A 16,196-nucleotide genomic window follows, 5' to 3' on the forward strand; every position below is an offset into this window, starting at 1 on the left:
TCACGCTCCTCAGCCCATTCTGTTTACTTATTTATTTATTTAAGGAGTGTCCAGATTGCCCTTCAGTAATCTGGAGAAAAAACGGTCAGGGAAAGCAAGCGTACAAGCAAAATGCTAAAGCAATGTATAAAATCTGAAAAGTGACAGAGAACAATAAAAGACAACACTAAAAAAAAAAAAAATCCAAGTTGAACTGACAAGACCAGTGTTAAAACCAACTCACACTTTACATGATGAAATGTCTAGGAGAATAAACACTGTATAGTTGGTGCCACAAGGTAAGCCGTTCTTAGGAGGGCCGTGAATGAAAAGCTGCCCCCTCAGTCAGCACTCACATAATTTCAGATTGTAAATTAGCCTTTGCAAGTTTAGTTGAAACATTTTATAGCAAGGAATAAAGAGTTAGTTGGTTAGTTAGTTAGTTAATTCTAACATTCATGGAGCTCCCTTATTCCATGAAAAATGTCTTCAGATTTTCCCAGCAATGCTTTAAGGACTTTTGAAATATTTCACTGCCAGACAGCGCTATAGATGCGAGACCTATGCAAAATCCCAGGTCATATTTCGAATTCAAGTCAGCCTGTCAAAGTAGAAAAAGACCCAACTTCATTCATTAAAGTTCAATTACAGCTCAAAATTAAATTAATAACTGACAGACCACCTTTGAATGACACTGGAAGCATAATATTCAGGGGCACCATTTCAGATTTTAGAAGCAAGGACCAGGCTCTCATCAATTCAGCTCTTGGATTTACTTAAGGTTAAACTATGAACAACCACAACAGCACCTCATTTGTTTATTCTGCAAATAAATTATCAATTACATTTTTTATTAAAAAGGTGTCCATAAGCAAAGCTCTGATGGATTAGACACAAGGCCCATCTAGTCTAACAGATGGCGGCTAACAGATTGAGGTTGAATCCTGACAAGACAGAAGTACTGTTTTGGGAGGACAGGAGGCGGGCAGGTGTGGAGGATTCCCTGGTCCTGAATGGGGTAACTGTGTCCCTGAAGGACGAGGTGTACAGCCTGGGAGTCATTCTGGACTCGCAGCTGTCCATGGAGGCACAGGTCAATTCTGTGTCCAGGAAAGCTGTTTATCAGCTCCATCTGGTACGCAGACTGAGACCCTCCCCGCCCGCGGACTGTCTCGACAGAGTGGTGCATGCTATGGTTATCTCCCACTTGGACTACTGCAATGCACTGTACGTGGGGCTACCTTTGAAGGTGACCCGGAAACTACAACTAATCCAGAATGCGGCAGCCAGACTGGTGACTGGGAGCGGCCGCCGAGACCATATAACACCTGTCCTGAAAGATCTTCATTGGCTCCCAGTACGTTTCCGTGCACAATTCAAAGTGTTGGTGCTGACCTTTAAAGCCCTAAACGGCCTCAGTCCAGTATACCTGAAGGAGCGTCTCCACCCCCATCGTTCTGCCCGGACGCTGAGGTCCAGCACCGAGGGCCTTCTGGCAGTTCCCTCGCTGCGAGAAGCCAAGTTACAGGGAACCAGGCAGAGGGCCTTCTCGGTAGTGGCACCTGCTTTGTGGAACGCCCTCCCACCAGATGTCAAAGAGAAAAATAACTACCAAACTTTTAGAAGACATCTAAAGGCAGCCCTGTTTAGGGAAGCTTTTAATGTTTAATAGATTATTGTATTTTAGTGTTTTGTTGGAAGCCGCCCAGAGTGGCTGGAGAAACCCAGCCAGATGGGTGGGGTATAAATAATAAATTATTATTATTATTATAGTCTAGCTTTCTGCACTACCATTAGCCAATCAGGTGCCTCTGGGAAGCTCAGAAGCAAGACACGTGCACCAATCACATCCCCCAGAAACTGGTATTCAGAGGCACACAGCGCTTCTGATACTGAAAACAAATTGCTATTAATAATATTATTAATAATAATGATAATATTGCTCATGTGCAGCTTTATCCAATCATTTTAAAGTGACTTATAAATAGCAAACTATGCAATATAACCCATGAAAAACAAAATAATTTAGAGCAAAGTATAATTAAACAATTAACACAATCCTTCCATTCCCTAATATAGTTCCACTCATCACAGGCTCCCAAAGGAGGAAAATATATCCCCAGCTATGACAAAGCAAAAGCAAAATAAAGCACTCGAACGCTTGCAAGATATAGTCTGGGAGATATATAGCCATTGTGTGGCTATTGACAGCCCCCGAGAATTTCTGTAATCCCCTTTTAAAGACGTCAAAGTTGGTGGCCGTAGGTTAACTATGTGCTGTGTGAAGAAGAGCGTCTTTTTTGTTCAACATTACTCAAGGGGATGATAAATTGGAGGAAGCAGAGGGTAGGCACAAACTGAAGGGGGGGAGAGCGTTAAGTAGTGAGATTCTCCAAGGACACGTTTTGAGACCGGTGCTATTTAACCTCCTCATAATTTGGAGTGAGCAGTGAAATGGCGCACCAATACCACCCCTCTTGTTAGCACATACCATCTGAGTTTGCCATTAGGAGGAGAGATGGCGTGATCAGTCACATAGTGTGGCAACATATGCACATTGGAAGTCCCTGTGTATTGAGATCAGGCAGGCCCATTGGCGGTATAGTCGTACCTTGATTCCTGAATGTATTCCGTTCCGGAAATCCGTTTGACTTCCGAAAACATTCGAAAACCAAGGCGCGGCTTCCGATTGGCTGCAGGAGCTTCCTGCACTCAATCAGAAGCCACAGAAGCAGTGTCGGACGTTCAGCTTCCAAAGGACATTTGCAAACCGGAACACTTACTTCTGGGTTCGCAGGATTTGGGAGCCAAAATGTATGAGTACCAAAGCGTTCGGCAACTAAGGTACGACTGTATTGTTTTCAGCACCTGCTTAAAACATTTTGTTTAGGCAAGCCTATCCAGACTTCTTGAAGTTACATGTGTGTTAACTTTTTTAGCTACTGTTTTAATATTTTAATAATCTATTCCATGTTTCTAAATATCAATTTTTGACTGTTTCTTAACTGAGAATTTAAACATTATATATATATATATATATATATATATATATATATATAGTAAAGTGCTTTGAAGCTTGTTTTATTCTTTCAAACAAGCACAGAAATAAAATCAAGCAGTGCTGGATTTACATATAAGCTAAACAAGCTATAGCTTAGGACCCCACTCTCTTGGCCCCCCCAAAAAAATATTAATGGAAAAAATATTAATATTAATATACTTCTTCTTAATTGTATTTCAGTTCAACAATTACTTTGATAAAATACATATTTTGTTATGCGCAAATGGCTTTAGATACCTATTAGGTACATAAATTACCATATAGCATATATTCAACAACAAAAACAGCGACAATTTGTTGTTGACAAAGGACAGCTGGCCATATAAAGGGTCCCATTACCTTCAGTAGCTTAGGGCCTCATCACACCTAAATCCGGCCCTGCAACCAAGTGAATTAATTTTGTTAAATAAATATATATGAACTACTGTGTGAACTTCCAGTAGCCTCATTTTTAAAAAATAGGTTATTGTAGAGCTTGGAAAGGTGCAGAAAAGAAGAAGGAATTAGAGTACCTTCTCTATGGAGAAAGGTTGGATGGCAGGCCACTTTGCAGTTTAGAAAACGCCAACTAAGGGAAGGAAACATGATAGAAGTTTATAAAATTAAGCATGGTATGGGAAAAGGGGACCAATATTTTCTTCCTCTCTCATAACACTAGGACTTAGGTACCTTCAGTGAAATTGACCAGCAGCAGATCAAGAACAGACAAAATAAATTACTGCTACATATGATGCATACTTAATTTATGGAATTTACGACCGATATTTTCCCCTACAGTTGAGAGGCAATGCTCCTGCACTGATCCCATCTCCTATCCCAGGGCAATTTCCTCTGCAACAAGCAACACTTAATGAGCCTTGGCAAATCTACATAATCCATTCTTAAAAATCAAGTAAACTAGTGGGCCATTGCAACACAACATCTAGAGGAGCCAGTAGAAAAACATAAGCACTGAAATATGAACCTCTGTTTAGTCCCTCAACCACTATCCGAAAAGGATATGCATAACATTTTTAAGAATTTCAACAGGAATTGCAACATGTGGAATCAAAATATTACCTAGCTAAATCCAGAGTAAGATTAATATACCGGATTAGCATCTTATTTCAGCATCCTGCAGCTTGTTTCTGGTGAATGGAGAATGAAATAACATTATTTCTTTATGGAAGAAGTCCTGAATGGCTTCGGATCTGAAGAAGCATTGACTCAAACACCAAAGCACTCCAGAAGGTCTGGAGTGAGGATCAGTTCGATTCAGTTCGCATTTAAAGCTGAATCTATCCACTTCATGCATTCAGAAACAATATAAGACTCAAAACATAGGCAGCCTTTGAAATTCACACTTATCTGAACTGCAGTTCTCCAATCCATGTTTACAACAATGCACACATTACGTGAAAGCGAGCATAAAAATGAATATACTATTTAAAATAAGATACAAAATGCACAGTATCAGGAGAAGTGCCTTGCAGAAATGTGTCCATTAGTCAAAACTACATTAAAAAATGTGTTTATTGGGTGAAATTCAGACTAAGGTTTCATGAGGATTATTTTTAATTAATTGCAAATGGCTGCGGACTGGAATTTAAGATAGGAAAAATGAGAAACTGAGAGGGCTGAAATGGACGGATCATTGCCTCTCTAGTGAAGACTCTATTTGTGACTTCACTCAGAGTTCAGCTGAGAATTGTTTTTATGTTTTACCAAACAAAAAGCTGCTAACAAGAATTAGTTGCAATACCTCTTGGTACCTGGTTTTTATTTTTTGCTGGGAGGGTTCCTGAAATGGACTTCAGTATCCAAGCCAGACATGGCAATGCAGTTGAAGAACATCACCCGCCTGATAAACAGCTTGTGAAGGTCTAAGTGTGCTGCCAGAGGTGGATGAGGGAAAGGTTGGCAGCTCTATGGCGGAAATTATCCATCCTCTTTTGGAGCTTTAAGGATTTTCACCTGCCTTTTGATGAAGAGACTGAGCTCTGCATGGTGAAGCTACACCTAAAAATGTTGACTCATGTTACTGAGTGGAGGGAGTGTGATGCTCACACAAGCATTGCCCATAAATGGGTAATTTTCACACTGGAAAAGCTATTTAACAGACAGCTGAATTATGCAATTAGCACACTGAAACCAGCTCCAATTAATGATACATCTTAATTATCTATGTAATGTTATTTATGTTCCACTTGTAAAGTCCAGTCTGGTAATTAGAATTTGAATGTTAAGAGAGAGAGGATTTGGGGGAGGACGGGGGAGGAGGAGAATGCTTTGAAGCAGAAACGAAGGAAATACATATTTTGAAAATGATCAGAGATCTAAAGATGAATTCTTGGGACTCTCAGCACAAAGCTCATTGGGCTTTCTGAATTCCCTTATCCTAAAAAGAAACTTTCCTTAAAAAATAATAATGAAGAGTGCAATCCTATGCAGCAGTGAGTTCAGTGGGACTTACTCTTAGATCAGTGCAGCTAAAGGGGAAAAAATAAAATTTTAATTCACTGTGAATATTTCTTCCAGAAATTGGCAACAGAGGACTACCACCTGTCACCTCCTTCCTGCCTCTTACTAGGATAGATATTTCAGGTTCAAGAGATTCCTTTTTCTTTCTTTCTAACAAATGTTACCGAGTTCTTTATTTTCTGTACAGCATGCTATGTTACAAAGTTTAGGATATTGAGTTATCCATTTGTAGTTCTGTTTGGGATCACTTTCTCCTCTGGAAACACATTGAACACTTTTTTCTTGATTCTGAGGGGAGGGATTCCTGAATAGTAGGAAGGCCCCCATCACGCCCAGGAATGAAAATTCATGCTTGTTACAAGTCCATGTTAGTTATGACATCCACCATCTTCCTCTGGTAGGTTAACTTTGGTCATATGTCTGGAGTTCTGCTATGACACATTTTGGAGAGTTTGATCCTGTACTGGAGCACCTGTCACACACAGGAGTAAATAACCGCCCCACTTTCTGATCTAAAGCATTCCGATCTAGATAACCTGTCACTGCAAAATTCAAATTTAGAGAATTCAGATCTGTTCCCAGATCTTGACTTCCAGGTGGAGTAACGATGAGAGACAGAAGCCCTCCTAACCTATAATAAGTTGAAACTGGAGCACATTTGCCTGAATTTGCCACCTGCTGGGTCTGACTCTAGCGGAGGAGCCATGGAACCAAGATCAAGAGCTGGAGCTCAGGTGTGAAATTGAGGCTTCAAGTGTTGCCACTTGAAGATCAGTGCCCTAAAATTGGTTTTTGCGTTCAGGTAAACACTTTTCTTTTATTCCACCAAGGTCTTACACCAATGAAACAATCTACTGCCTCAGGATAATTATGTTCTGACAATCCATTTTATTCTCCCTGATGCTGTTTTGCTGCTTGTTATTCGGCTGTTGTATTTTTTTATTGTTGCATCTTATCCTGTGTACCACTTCGGGTGTTATTTATACAGAAAACTGGGATGATGGTGTTAAACAAACAACAACAAACACTGGTTTTGCCCATCTTGGTATCACCTTTCCCCCCTTCTGTTTCTCCCAGGCTGCTGCCCCCTATTTTCTGGCTCTCAGCAGGAAAGCAAAGGACAAAGAGGCCCTATGCGCATAGTCTGCTACATGCCACGGTGGCCTCTAGTGGCCAGACAGCACAAGCTCATGTCACTCCAGGAGAGCAAGAACATTCAGCTGTCAGTAGGAGATTTCTAAGGATTGTAGGACATCATTGGAGGGGGAAAGGCGTGAGAGATGGACTCAAGATCATTTCATGCAAATAAGCATGCTTCAACTTTAACATGCTTCAGACATCTTGTCATTCTTATAACCTTAATGGGTGAAATAAGGTGCATCTCTGCACAGCAGCCTTTTCAATGTGGGCAATTCTAAGCACAGTGTAACAAAGGTTCTGCTCTAAAGGCAAGAAAGTGGGTTCCCTCTTCATGCAGAGGTGCATACCTTACAATAATCCACAGGTGGCAATAGGGAAATTTTTGTTCAAGTGTAATGCCCCTTCTCACACCAGAGATTACTACTGGTGCCATCACCACACACCTCACCCCTAATACACGCCTGAAGTGGTTCCTCCTTCTGTTCCTCCTTCATGCATGTTAAGCTTATCTGCACATTATGGTATATGCGGGTGGCACTGTGGCCTAAACCACTCAGCCTCTTGAGCTTGCTGATCAGAAGGTCGGTGGTTCGAATCCCCGTGACAGTGGGTGAGCTCCCATTGTTCTGTCCCAGCTCCTGCCAACCTAGCAGTTCGAAATCACACCAGTCCAAGTAGATAACTAGGTATCACTGTGGCAGGAAGGTAAACAGTGTTTCCATGCACTCTGGCTTCTGTCATGGTGCCCCGTTGCGCCAGAAGCAGTTTAGTCATGCTGGCCACATGACCGGGAAAGCTGTCTGTGGACAAACGCCGGCTCCCTTGGCCTGAAAGTGAGATGAGCACCCCAACCCCATAGTCGCCTTTGACTGGACTTAACCGTTCAGGGGTCCTTTACCTTTACCTACTTTATGGTGAACACAAGCAGAGATGGGAGGGTAGCATGTCCCTACTTACAATCTCTGCACATTCAAGGAAATGTCTGCATAGGACACACATGTGCACAGTGGTACGTATATCAGCCTCTTTCCAAGTTCTCAGCCACATAGAAAGAGACCCTTACACATGCAACTGTACACATGTAAGTAGACTGAGATGCCACCTTCTCCTGAGGATGGAGGGGGCCCTGTGCAATGTCCTGACATTGCGCACATGATGTTGTGCACTGTCAGGACATTGTGCCCTCTGAACATTGAGGAGGGACGGGCTCCTAAAAATAATAATAATGGGGGAGCCCCCAGTGCCTTGGCCCCCAGGAGTGGGCCCCCTTGTAAGCAGGTGTTAATCTGAAGATAATTGTGTTCTCGCTCCTCCACCCAGGACGATATCAGTCATCATGTATGAATTAGGGCTTCTGCAACATCCTGTACTGCACTAGTTTAAAACAATTTATAAAGTCACAAGTATAAAGCAGATGCTAAAAACTGAAGTACCTCAGGTGTCAAAGCTCAAAGGCCAGGGGAAAGAGGTATGTTCATGGAGCATACAGTGGAAACTACAGAATGAAGGTCCCAGTGATGCTCCCCCCCCCATTTCTGAGGGTGGTCGAACTACTACAAGGAGCCCCTGTGCTGATCTTAATGCAGACTAGATTTTGAAAAAACAGAAATTATGCAGATTTCCAACAAGTTGCAGAACTCAGTTTCTTCTAGGCAGAACTTTCATTATTTTAAAGCCCTGCTAATGATCCTATGCAGCAGCTATAGTTTTCAGATTATGTGCGACTAGCTAACAATGCTGATTCCAGTATTTGAGGGTTTTAATTTTTCTTTCTTTCCCTTTGGCACATTTGCTATTTCACTTTGCTGCCATTGGAAGCCCCCCCTTCCCCTTACAGACTATATATTTGAAACAGAAGGCAAGCCTGACAGAAGCTTTACGAGACACTACAATTCTGCTCTCACAAACGGTATGGACAAATAAGGACAATCCCTAAAAAAAGGTATGACCTCTATTCCACAGGATGCTTCACACATATAGACAAAGAAACAAGCCAAGAAAACAAAGGTTTTTGTTTTTATATCATGATGTGACGCCTCTCCTAAGAAGAAGAAATAATATCCATCTCAGTTTATGACAGAGAGTGCATTTCACTAGGGAAATGAAGTAAGGTTTGCAAAGTTATGTGCCTGCAAAACACAGACCCGACATGACCAGTGGTCACAAAGATAAAGGCTGTGACTCACCGATTCACCCCAACAGCCGCAAAAGTTGGGAACCGTGACTGACATTTCAGTGAGTGACTAGAATAAACTGCAAAAGTACAGCAGAAGGTTGCTGAGTAGTGCAAATAAATGCAGATCTGTTGGAAGTCAACCACATGCACCAACCGAAGACCTGGCTCTAGATGTGTGGCTTTATATTTTCTACACTCAGACAAATACTGGCCACCGATTAACTTCCTTCCCTACAGAAATCAAAAAGTCACCACTGACATGTATGGAAGAAAGTAGAGGGTCTGCAGTAAAAGGCAGGGGGCAAAAGTTCTCATCTGTGGCAGAAGGGCAGCTCAGCAATCCTTGATCTGCCCCTTTGCAATAGCTTTGTCATTCCACTGAACTGTTTGTGCCTCTGTTGGGAGGGCACATAGGGCAAGAAAGACCTAAGCCCTAAACACTGTCATATAGAACAGCATACCCTCCAACATTTCTCTGATGAAAGTAGGGACGTCCAGTGCTATTTTTCTAGAAAAAGAGGTGCTGGAACTCACCATGAACATCTCTTGGAATGGCAATGGCACCCACCTGAGAAGTGCTGGAACTGAGTTTTGGTGGGTTCCAGCTCAAAAAAAGCCTTGGGGATGTCCTATTCCACACCCTCCAACATTTATCCAATGAAAATAGGGACATCCTAAGGAAAAGCAACACATTATGGGATCAGATCAGAAACCGGGACTGCTTCTGTAAATCTGGAACTGTCCCTGGAAAACAGGGACCCTTGGAGGGTCTGGAACAGGGGCTTCCTAAATTCTGGTCCAAAGACCAGCAATGGTCTGAGAGCTTCATTCAGGTGCCATGTGAACAACAAGGGGAGAAGGAGCTGGTCACAGTGACTGCGACTGCCAATAGTGGGAGCAGCACATCAAGCATTCATATTCACTTTTAATTGTAGTTTTCTCTATTTTATTATTATATTTTAGATTGTGATCTATGGAACTCAAAATGCAACACAATAAAATGCCATGTAAGAAAGAAGCAATAAAAATACAATTCAAAATCATATGGCATCCACATCAGCATATAACAATTGCTGCAGCAGGCAGAGGGGACACTGTGGGTTAAACCACAGAGCCTAGGACTTGCCGATCAGAAGGTCGACGGTTCGAATCCCCGCAACGGGGTGAGCTCCTGTTGCTCGGTCCCTGCTCCTGCCAACCTAGCAGTTTGAAAGCACCTCAAAGTGCAAGTAGATAAATAGGTACCACTCTGGCGGGAAGGTAAGCGGCATTTCCGTGCGCTGCTCTGGTTCGCCAGAAGCGGCTTAGTCATGCTGGCCACATGACCCGGAAGCTGTACACCGGCTCCCTCGGTCAATAAAGCGAAATGAGCGCTGCAACCCCAGAGTCGGTCATGACTGGACCTAATGGTCAGGGGTCCCTTTACCTTTACCTTTACAACAGGCAGAAAGGTCATTTATGGAGTCTACCAGGACTCTTGGCAATTTTCTAGTGGTCCATAGAGAGGAAATGTTTAGGAACCACTGGTACAGAATGTCAGCTAAAGTCAGATGCCGAGAATTCATCTTGCTCCGTGGTGTGAAAGAAACATAACTAAGCACGTGGCTCAGTGGATAGGAGCAGACTTGATTCTGAGTGGCTGCAGCAACTTGAACCCCCATCCCAGTGGTGTCATTGGAGTGCATCAGTTTTATCTCTCCTATACAAGTTAATGGTTGATATGCTGCTCTTGGTGAGGCCCACCAGAAGGTCCCAATTGGATAGTTAACTGAAGGGGACTGAAGGAAGCTGGATCTATTCATTTTTGTAGGCCCAAATCATAAGCTGGTTATTGAAATACAAGCAAACAAGGGTATGAATAGGAAAATGAAGAATAACATAGCAACAGTCTGAGGATGGAGTCCTTAGCACCAACCCAGTATTTATTCTTTATTTATTTGGTGCATTTGTACCATGTTCTTCTGCATGTGTGTGTGTCTATATCTATCTCTTCCGCTCATCCATCTAGAGTGGCTATTGTTGTTTAGTCGTCTTAGTCGTGTTCGACTCTCTGGGATCCCATGAACCAGAGTGGCTTACATACAATCAAAACAAGACAGCCCCTGCTTGCAGGTTTATCATTAAATACACAAAACACAAGAGGAAAAAGTGGCAGGGAAGAAAGAAGGGGGGGGGGGAGCAAATTTAGGTGCCATTTTTTAAAAGTTAAATAGCAGCTCTTACAAACGACCAGCTCGTATTGGCATAATTCAGGGGCTGAAGGCTCCTGCTGGAGTTGGTGCTTCCCATCTCTCCCAATCTCACAGTTTGCCGGAATGACTGGTACCAGGTGACACATCAGCAAGAGCAGGCCTGATGGACCCAGCCTTCATTATACTGCAGACTTAAAATAATCTGACCCCACCATTTCTCATAACTATGCTCCCAATGACTTTTTCTTTGCTCAAAAACAGCTGCTGAAAGTGGATTGGAGCTGTATCTATCTTTCTGAGTGATTTGTGGAGGCAAACCCGACTGGAACCTTGTGAAAGGTTTTGCCACAATTGTTAACTTTTCACATACTATCTATATTGTAACACATTGAGACTACAGTAGTGGCATTTAAAAGCAAATTCGGGAAAACATTATTTGATTGTTTCCTTTTCTTTCGTTTCCTTATCTGGTTTGGCAGTCAGTGAGCAGACATCTGTTGTGTATATAAGAAAAGATTCTTTTTAAAAAGGACTCTCTGCGATTCCCACACAAACTGAAGAAGGGGGAGGCAATAAACCTATTTTTCATGTCCCTTTCCTGTTTGTGAAAATGTGTCCCTAGCTCTTGCAAAATTGCAATCTGGGAAAAACACAAACCTACTGTAGGCAAGCAATGCTACCTGCCACAATGTATTTATTTTTCCCTATTTAGGGTGCTAACAGCACCACCCTGATGCCTTGGAATGGCCAAAATATAACAAGGGCCTATTCAAACAAATAAAAATCAATAAACCATAACAAATATTAAAATCCAACTCACTTATAGCCTGAATCTCAGCAACCAAAGGCAACTGGGAACAACATACACAATCACAATTGAGGCCTAAGCACATTTATTTGGAAGCAAGTTCAATTTACTACTGCAGGAGAGCTTTATTCCAGTAAGTATGCTGAAGACTGAGAAGAATGCTCAGGCTTTGGTATGCCTCAAAGGAAGAGGCTTAACTCCAGGGCAGGAGCGACCACACAGACTGGATCTCTGTGGGTCTTTCAATGCTCTAACATCATCACACACAGGCTGTCAGCTCCAGAGAGCATCCAACCTCAACCTTAGGGTACTTCTAGATGAGAGATTTCAGAGAACAAAATCCTAAAACACACCAAAACACCCACAGTCCAAATGGAGACAGTTGCCAGTCCCTTTGTTGAGTGCCCCTGTATGTTTATTCTGAATTGCCAAGGAGATTTTGGTTGTTTTCCAACAACCTGTTTCTTGAGCATTCATCCCGATTTGTTTGCACATAGTTGATGGGGAAGTTGGACAGCGTCAACTGTTCACTAGGCATTCCCTATGATTTATTTGTGACAAGGTTAGATGATATGTTGTTATCCCACACTTTCCAGTGTATTACCCCATCACTTTCCTTAGTGGAAAAAGACTTTCCTTTGGGGGTAGGAGCAGGGCTGCACAAGAGCTCCAAGTTATTGCGCAACCTGCATTTGCCAGTATGGCATTGGATCCCAGTCTGGGAGCATCCTTCCTTCCCTAAAAGCCTCACCTCTTTCCCAGCCAGCTTGGAAACAAAGGACCTCAGACAGGGAGTTCAGCTACCTTACTGGCCTCTCCCTTCTCATATTGGAAGCCGTTACCTAACTGCTGCAGATAATATGGCACAGTTTGAAGCAACTGGATGCATGAAAACTGAATCCTTTTGGAAACTGAGCATTGGCAGATGTGGGGAGGTATAATGAGCAGGCTCATTAAAAGATTTCCTCCAAGCCAGGGGAAGGTAAGCAGGTAGGGGGTGTCATGGAAATTCTACTCAATATTGATCCATAGCAGATCCAACGTATAGTTAGCAGAGTAAAAACTTAGACGCGTTGCAGGATTCCCCCAAAATAGATCAGAGGCAATTGTATTTCATCCAGCAGAGCTTTACTGCTACTGAAGGCAAATGAGCATAAAGGTCACAAATCCAATACATTCAGGATTGGCACTGTCCATAAGAAATCCAGTTGCAGCAGGCTTAACTAGCAGGCAAAGCGTCGCCGTGGGGAGTAAACAAGGAGAGGTTTCCCCAACCAAAAAAAGAGAGAAAAATTAGAAAGTGCTCAGTTTGTTCAGTTTAAGAGCTTCTCCATGTGGAGACTGCCAGGAGTTTCAGGAACAAAGTATAGAAGGGAGTTGGCGGTTAATAGCTAGCAGCTGGCGGCCTGCCCAGGATGCTTCACAGAACTTGCCCAAGATGTTTCTCATAGCATAGACAAGAAGGTGCTGTTAGAGTCTCAGTAGGTTGGTAAGTTTAAAAGTATAGAAGTAAAAAAAGGAAAAATTACTTCCCTGGGTGGCAATCAACGCTAATTACAGTCCTGTTATCTGCGGAGCTCCGAAGCCTGCTTCCAGGCTTAACTTAAACTTGCATTAACTTATAATAAGTCTAAACCTTAACACTATATACAGAACACCACACCAGACGGAAAAAAGAAAGAAAGAGAAAAGGGGAAGCCCAGGCCTCTTATTATAGCATGACCTTGAAGAAGAGATAACAGAACCAGTTTAGGCCAGCTGTACTCAGCTTCTCTGAAGGAATAAACCAAACATCATGAACCTTCTGCTTGTTTCTTTCACACAGAAAAGCTTCCAGAACCCTCCTGAATTAAGTAGAATAGGAAAGATCTCTACACATCCGATCAATACTTTCTGCGCTAAGAAATGCAAACTGACAGGGAGCAAGGTTCCAAGGCCCAGAAAGACATCCAAATTACAAATTGAGAAGGTTGAAAGTTTAAAAAGCTTTTTAAAAGGCTTTAAAAATAGCTGATAAAACATTTTTTGGAGGAACAACACTGAGCCTCTTTATGCAACTCCCTGCCGAGCTGCCGTCTTACTCTAGGTAGCTGAAGGTTGAAATGGAGCGTTGTCCAGACCCATGAAAATATTATTCAAATTTTACTAGCCAAACTCTTCAAAATGCATCAAATGATAAATCAAAAATATCAATACAACATCTTGTGCTGTCCAGCACAGGCTCAGCATCTTACAAAAAATGAAATAATTCCAACAAAATTAAGAAGCAGAGGTCTGTCTCTTCCCACAACATTCATTTTTGGCCTGGAGCTTGTTAAAATAAAAACTGCTCCTTTTCTCTTATGGGGTACCCAAGAGTCCATATAGAGTCCTTTTGTAGGTTCTCTATTTGTAGGAGAAAATAGCAGAGGCCAACCAGAGAATATTGAGAAGCAAAGCAGCTAGTAAGCATGATCTTTATTAAACTGTTGCAACAGGGTGTTCACCCGCCCCCGTCCCAAGCAGGAGGGAGGAGGAACCCAGAACAATGGTGTGCAAGCCCTTATATGTTGTTGTTGTTTAGTTGTTTAGTCGTGTCAGACTCTTCGTGACCCCATGGACCAGAGCACGCCAGGCACTCCTATCTTCCACTGCCTCCTGCAGTTTGGTCAAACTCATGTTCGTAGCTTCGAGAACACTGTCCAACCATCTCATCCTCTGTCGTCCCCTTCTCGGGCCCTAAGGAAGTCAGACTATCCTCCACCAGGGCCAGGGCTTTTCAGTGATGGCTCCGACCTGGTGGAATGCTCTGTCCCATGAGACTAGGGCCCTTCAGGATTTAACCTCCTTCCGTTGGGCCTGTAAGACAGAGCTATTCCACCTGGCCTTTCATTTGAATTCAGTCTGATCTTTTATTTCCCTTCCCTCCCCCTCCCCTTTTATGAAGAACACCCACTCTGAGAGCCCACAGCTAATTTTCCCCTGACCTCCTCGCTGGCCCAAGTAGGACCAATTCAGCCAGCTAGCCCTGGGGATTATCTAATTGATTTTTGAATTTTATAGTTATTCATGTTTTTATACTGTACTTTATGCTGCTTTTATAATTAAGTGTTTTAAACGTGTTCTTAGCCGCAATTAAACCATTATACTTAACTCTAACTGAGGGCTCACAGGTGGTTGGGAGAACTTGGCTATGACCCAAGCCCAATGTTGTCTCATTGTCAGTTTGGGATCCTCAGGGACTGAACATTTTTATTTTAATTCAGCACATTCACATGTATGGAAAGAACCAGTAACCTTCCAAGTTTTAGGCCTATTCATCTCAGCCAGAACTCTCCTGTGCTATGGGGTGGGGTGGGAACCCTGGTTGGGGCAACAATATTAGCAAAGCAAAGCAAAGCAAAGCAAAGCAAAGCAAAGCAAACTTACCTTATTTCTTAGTTCTCTCCATTCTCTCACTGTTGCATATGGCAAACTGCTGCTGTGGAGTTCTTACGCACAGGTGATAGGTTCTCTCATTCAATGAATCTAGGGGGAAAGAGAGGGTAGCAGGTGTGAATATAGTTGGTTCCTGGGCCAAGGAGAAGTACTTGAAGAGGGAACTTCCTATGGAGCAGAGTGGGAGGAAGAAGCCAACGTGGACCTGGAGGCCCAGGAATAAGCAGAGCTCCTTGTCTGCTGTACTTAAATAAAGCTGTTCATGTCTGAGTTTACCTCAAGTGCTGGGAGTTTGTTTCTAAGAAAAGCAGCCCTCCTGGGCAACAGCACAGCAGGTAAAAAAACAAAACAAAGCAGACTCCTGCTCCAGCTGGGGTGTCTCCAGAGTGATTGAAGACCAAATGCTTTGTGGGAAAGAGCCCAGGAGCAAGTGAACAAGAGAGAGAGCGCACGCATCAGGTGCCTGTTCCTGATCTACCGTATTTTTTGCTCTATAAGACTCACTTTTTCCCTCCTAAAAAGTAAGGGGAAATGTGTGTGCGTCTTATGGAGCGAATGCAGGCTGTGCAGCTATCCCAGAAACCAGAACAGCAAGAGGGATCACTGCTTTTGCTGCACAGTGATCCCTCTTGTTGTTCTGGCTTCTGAGATTCAGAATATTTTTTTTCTTGTTTTCCTCCTCCAAAAACTAGGTGCATCTTATGGTCTGGTGCGTCTTATAGAGCGAAAAATACGGTAACTGGGCTTGTTTTGCTGTCTTGTGTGGAGCATCAGTATTTTTAAATGTTCCCACTGCACTTGACTGATCTTGTAAATTGCTTTGAGGTCAAAAAGCAGGGTGTAAATTTGATAAACAAATGAAATCCTACCTAATCACATCTCCTAATACAGTTTGCAAGGCAAACTTTTTGTTTTACGGTAAGTCCGGAACAAATGCAGGGGTTACATTCTGGAGATTGCGCC

General features: G+C 42.7%; 1 long non-coding RNA gene across 4 annotated transcripts in view; it reads right to left on the reverse strand.

The window, feature by feature from the left end:
* The window catches only part of LOC308466307, a 101,706-nt gene that overhangs the window by 36,855 nt on the left and 48,655 nt on the right, over positions 1-16,196 (reverse strand). For all 4 annotated transcript variants that reach the window (XR_013980707.1, XR_013980708.1, XR_013980709.1 and 1 more), the window contains one exon: positions 15,225-15,323. This is a non-coding gene — a long non-coding RNA (uncharacterized lncRNA). The remainder of the gene's footprint in view (positions 1-15,224; positions 15,324-16,196) is intronic.

The sequence above is a fragment of the Podarcis pityusensis genome, assembly GCF_964106645.2.
Source record: "Podarcis pityusensis genome assembly, chromosome: 17".
In the NCBI taxonomy this organism is placed as follows: domain Eukaryota; kingdom Metazoa; phylum Chordata; class Lepidosauria; order Squamata; family Lacertidae; genus Podarcis; species Podarcis pityusensis.